We start from the raw sequence: 5422 nt of genomic DNA on the forward strand, positions 1-5422 counted from the left end.
TGAAAAAAAATTATTTGAACTTGGACTCAATGGTCCAAAGGAAAAAAAAGGTGAGAATTGAATCTGATTTTTTAATAGGCCCAAATGGCCCAAGAGAGATTTGATTTGGGCTGGATCCAAAAATAATGACCCAATATAGATTTGTTATTAATATTACTTAATTGTCCTTAATGAAACATGCAATGTTAGTGAAGGAAACATGTCCCTAAGGTAATTATGACAATAGGATCCTGCTTTAATAGTATAGATAAGGGGATAGATCGCATCACCAACTATGAACTAGCATAGTGGTTACAATTATATACTATCTAATACAAATCGTGATTTCTCTTAGATGTTAAGGAAATGTTCAATTTCTTCATTCTCCACTTCACAATGAAGTAAGAAATAAATTTAGTCTATAAATGGAACTAGATTTGATCCGCGCTTTCAAAGCGCGAAATTATAAGATTATGTATTTTTATTTAAGATAATCTAATCTATTTCTAATTTTGTTGATTTTTATGTTTTAATAATATATGTATATGTTGGATATGATATTAAAAGAAATATGTATACTCTTAGAAATTGTGTTATGAGTTTTAAAACAACAAAATTTTATTCTTATAAATTATAATGTAATTTATTTGTTATTAGTGATATTTATTATATTAATTTGTTAAATTCTTAAATATAACATCTACGCTTAAAAAAGAAAGCATGCTTTTTATTGGATTTTGAAAAATATATTCTATACAAAATGGGTTTAGTGGATAAGCGATGGGTCCATTTGGGTCAAGATGGAGTTTTTGTTTACTGGCAACATGAACATATCGATTTTTGTAAAAACAAAATGCTTCGATGAAAGAAAAACCAAAAGTCTCTCTACAAAACTAAAAAAGACGATTGAGAGTTCTAGATCCATCGACAACTCATCTTCTCCGATCTCTACCAAGTAATCTTCTCTTACTTTTCTTTATGATTATATAGACTGAGTAGTTCTATTTTTACAAATCTATGTCCTCGATACATATCAAAACATTTTCATTTTAGTAATGTTTGCATGTCGAATCTGAAGCCATCGGTGTTAAAAATGATTAGTCGGAGAAGGTTATTGATTTAGACGTTTTACCACACACAAATTAACATGATGTACTACCACAATCGAATAGTATGTCGATGTAGCATTTCATGATCGAATCCACAGAGACCAATGGTTACACAACGAGTATATGAGATAAGAGTAAGGCTAAGACAAAAAAAAAAGGTTTTGGTTTCTAAAACTAAGCAGAAATGAAACAATGTGAAATGATGTAAATACGTAGAAAGTGACAATGTAGGAGAAGCATTGGGCAAGAGGAAATCGTAGGGACGTAAGCAAGCAGACATGGATATAATCAACCTACTTCCGCATCGCTAATTCTTTATGCTAGTATGAGAAAATATTAAAAAACGTCTTGAGCTCAAACACGATAATAGAATCAACCTACTTCCATAGTGCTAAATCTCTATGTTATAGAAACTTCCGCACTAACTTCCGTTTGAATTTCAGGTTCTAAACAAATAATAAATTCAGGTTTGATACATTCACAAAGCACAATAACATCAGCTTTTGTTGGTTAAGGACACTTTGCTCATCTAAAATTCTTTCAGACATTTAATCAAGCACTTTTGGTGCGTTAAATAACCTAAACTCATAAACTAGTTCATGACTCTAATTTCAGTATTAATAACATCAATAGATGAAGAACCATAAGATAAATCGGTAGATCTAACAATCCTATGTCAACAAGGCATGAGATCCCTTCGAAACTTTAAAGACCAATTGCGTAGCTTTCTCAGACATTTCAAAAAAAAACATGATTATATACAAAACAACCACAAAATTCAAGAGAATTCTCTGAAAGAGAAATGTTCTCTCTCTGTGTTACAAAAAAAAAAAAAAAGAAATGTTCTCTCTCTAAAGTCTGCTACAAAACTAAAAAAACTAAAGAAGATAAGATGGATGGTTTTGGCCTCGAAAACATATATATAGGCTCTTAAAAATGAGGTCAAATGCCAAACGCAAAACGCTGTTTCCGCGACGGCATTTTGAGACGCAGCGTTTGAACTAAAACGCGTTTGCTTCATCTTCTTCAAGCTCGAGTTCGAGCTTCGTCAATGGCGGCTGCTGCGGCTCGTTGGAACCACCGGAGATTGTTGCTGCTTCGCCGTCGTCAGCCGCGTTCACTGGAGCTCTGGGATTAGCTGTCTCCTCCGTTGAAGTCGTCGCACGAGCCGAGAATGTGGAATCGAGAGAGCTGTTCTTCATACAACGAGTGCTTCATCTTCTCGAGACGGGGTACGGGTCGAGAGCGCCACATCGAGCTGTCTGTTCGTCTCAAGCCCTCGATTCGTGCTGGTCCGTTCGGGGATCGAGGCTCGGGACCGTGGGCATCAGAACGAGCAAGCTGTAAAACACCCATCGAACACTTCGTCTTCCTCGTTGCTCCAAGACCCATCTTCTCTGTTTTTGCACGTTTGGTCCCTGTGGTTTTGTGAACTTCTACTTTGGCCCATACACTTCTGATGGTGCAGATTAACCCTCATTCTGGCCACAATACTTCTAATTGTGTATCCAAGCCCATGTGCATGCAAAATATACGTATGCAACACCTAATGACCCCTAAATGCATCTCTTGGACACTAAAATGACTATAAACAAATGATAAAAACCAACAAATACGAGCAGTTATTGACTTTACCTTTCCGATTTATACAACAAAGTCATAAGAATTTTTAAAACACAACAAAATAGTAAATATAATCTTATGTCTTCCTTTTTGATTAATAGTTAACCGTTAAATCTGATCTTTTTTTTTCGAGAACTAGCTATTGAAATTTATTTTTCTCTCTTTTATTTTGCATGTGAAATCCTATGAGATTATAACGATCTAAGTGATAAGAACTAAAGCATTGAAAATCCAGTTTTGAGAAATCAATTGAGAAAAACCCTGGAAAAAACAATCAAATGATGTTCCACGATCGAAAGACTTAAACATACCAAAACTCTAAAGGTTTGTATTCGAGAATCTATTTACTTTTTAAAAAATCTTTATTTTAAATTTTTATTTTATTTTTGAAATTTTGTCTGAAAGAAAATTTTAGTATGCTGTTGTTTAACGGTTAGTTTTGTTATTATACTTACCATCCTTTATTTGTCTTTAGTGTTATTGATTATCAAGATGCTTTGGATGGGTTGAACATCCATTTTGATTGACTTTAAAAACACATGAGCTTACTCGAAAATGGGTCTAATTTGTTTGGGTTTAAATGGTTCTTTCTGCGGACATGTCATAAAAGCACAATTAATTCTGATTGGTCGAATTAATAGGAGAGAAAATTATTTTTCAAAAAGGCAAAAAAACAGTGGCAGAGACTTGTAAATAACTTGAAAACACAAAAGCAGAATTTCTATTGTGATTATGCTTTAATAATATAGACTAGATATTGATCCGCGTTTTAAAAGCGCAGAATTTATTTCTTTTAATATGACAAATATTTTTTAATTATAAGGAATCTTGTGTTATAGTATAAATTATCTATTCTAGTTACAGCTTTGTTGATTGTTTATGTTTTTAAAATATTATTAGAAGTTGAAAATGATTTACAAAGTTATACTTTGTCCTCATATAAATTTTAAAAATAAATATTTTCTTATAGTTTGAAAATAGGGAAATTGCATCGTATAGCGTTCAAAAAAAATATAATTCATTCTATGACCAATTACCCTAATTCATCGATATGTAATGTGTCTTTTATATAATAATGTACTTTTGCCTTTGTATGCAACCGGTAAAACCTGCAAAAAAACAAATTATATTAATAATTATTAACTGTAAAAATAACTCGTGGCCTTTTAATAATCACATAACCTCTACAACTAACTTTATATTTGATATATTTGTAAAAAGAGAATAGCTTTATTCTCAGATTTAAGCCACCGCATAACCACCAACTGTATTTCTGGAATAGTTTTGTGGAGGTGAAGACCATTTGCAAAGACCATGGTGGTGACATACATTTTTATACTATACTTTTTATTTCACATTTACTTTGTTATATAGATCCTAACATATTTATCTTTCACTTGTGTTTGATTACAAATGGAAGACTTAGGCCGTCAAATAAATTGTTCGAAACTAGATTTGAGTCAGCCGGTGAATATATTCTCATTTTAATGTAATGATGTAATGCCTATATAAATGTAACAGATCGTGGACACACAAAATGGAAAGATCATACATGTGAAATGGAGCGTGTAATTATTACTATTTATTTTATTCTATTCTTTTTGCAAAACATTAAATAGAAATATGATTTTACAGTGAATAAGCATGAATTATGTTTTGTTATTGTATCATTGATATGAATGTTAGTTTATGCGTATTAATCAAAACTAACCATTTAAAACTCAAATTTATCACTTTGTTAACCACATCCACATAAAACTTCACACAAATTTCGTTAATAACATCCACATTTTGTTGTTTGGGCTTAGAATTTATATTTAAGTTTAAGGTTTATATTTGAGTTTGGGGGTTAGGTTTATGATTTAAGGAAAATTAATTACTTTACATACTTATTTAATGTTTGAGTTTAGGATTTAGGGTTTATATTTAGGTTTAGGGTTTAGAATTTAGAAGGTGAGGATAAGATTGGGATATTAAATTCTTCCATGATATCATAGATATTTCATAATTTCACCAATATGTATTATGTTATTTATTTTATTTCATTCTATTTGGGTTGAAGGTTTATATTTGGGTTTATGATTTATATTTGGGTTTAGGGTTTAATGATTATGGTTTAGGATTTATTATTTAGGGGTTGGAGATGGGGATGGGACATGGTTTAGTATTTAAGGATTGTGATGAAGTTGATGTCTTATACAATTTTGGTGATATGTAATACTATTTTTATCTTCTTCTTCTTCTTTTTTATCCAAATAAAATTAGTGAGAGTATTAAATGAAGGGCTTTTTGCAGAATTGACCTATAACTTAAAGTCAAACACAAAACTAACCTCTTTTTTTTTTGAAAATTGGTTTTGCCCTATTCACCCCACAAGTTCATATAATTTACGAAAATGCCATCAATTTTTTTTTTCTTTTTTTTTCGAAAATGACATTTTTACTCTCTCACCCTCATCATTTTCAAGTAATTACAAGATTGCCATTGTCATCAATACCACAACCACCATGAACAACCAATTTGAAGCTCTTAATGCTCCCAAAATCGATTTACCCTTCTTCTTTTTCCATTCTTGTGAACTAAACACAACATATCTCTCACTTTCTCTCCACAATGAGCTAAAAAAACCCAAGATTTTGATTCTAAATTTTTTATGGTTCATAGAGTCATAGAAGCTAACGATTCTGGGTGGGTTACTTTCGTTTGTGATT

The sequence above is a fragment of the Brassica oleracea genome, chromosome C5, assembly GCF_000695525.1.
Source record: "Brassica oleracea var. oleracea cultivar TO1000 chromosome C5, BOL, whole genome shotgun sequence".
In the NCBI taxonomy this organism is placed as follows: Eukaryota; Viridiplantae; Streptophyta; class Magnoliopsida; order Brassicales; family Brassicaceae; genus Brassica; species Brassica oleracea.